Source organism: Zeus faber, assembly GCF_960531495.2.
Source record: "Zeus faber genome assembly, chromosome: 3".
Classification (NCBI taxonomy): Eukaryota; Metazoa; Chordata; class Actinopteri; order Zeiformes; family Zeidae; genus Zeus; species Zeus faber.
Window position 1 is genome coordinate 11,714,469 of NC_137190.1, and position 865 is coordinate 11,715,333.

An 865-nucleotide genomic window follows, 5' to 3' on the forward strand; every position below is an offset into this window, starting at 1 on the left:
TTTTCAAAAAGCAGAACGTAGAAAATAAAAATGCATATAAGAAAACGAATTTTATGAGGAGAGGAGAAAAAAATCAAAGGGAAGATCCGACTCCGAGGTTCGATTCCTGGTCTCTGACTTTGAGACGCTGAGCGCCCCGAACGATGCAGCTCGGTTGGTCATGCGGTCGGTTTCAAAAAGTTCCCGTAATGAGACGTCTCAACGTGGAATTGGCCCTGGGTCTTTTTTTTTTTTTTTTTTTTTTTTTCCCCCAAACGGAAGATGATCCAATTAGAGTCACGTTCGATTTGGAGATCTTTGTTGTTGTGCACTTTCGCCTCATGATCTAAGACCCCACCTTGTTACTGAAACTAAAAATAGATTTTATTCAACACGGTCTGTAGTACTGTACACAGTTTGCGTAACATGCAACTGAGGACGAGATGCCTTTTAAAGAGTGACGTACAGAGGCGGAAAATCTGGATCCGGAAAACGAAACTTCACTCCGAGATTTGGAGTCAACCATGTGGCTTTAGCTGACGAGCGTCAACCCAGGTCCAAGAAATGAATGGAACCGGAAGGATCAGTGCAGGGTCTGAGCAAAAACATGGGAACAGGTGCTCCCCCCTTCCAGGATCTGGAGTTTTCCACCTCAGACTTTTCGGATGTGAACATTGAAAGTCCTGGATTTTGAGCTGTAAATGCTCGCTCCTTGCATGTGTTGTTCATCCAAACGGACGCAGATGGAACTCACCGTGTTGTGTTTACTCATGGGAAACATTTACAACAGAGTTATGAAAGATGAATCGAAGTGCGTTTCCTGTATTGGAATAAATGCAACGTCCTGATGTAATAAGTTTATGCTCGACTGCATGCATCGTGGTCA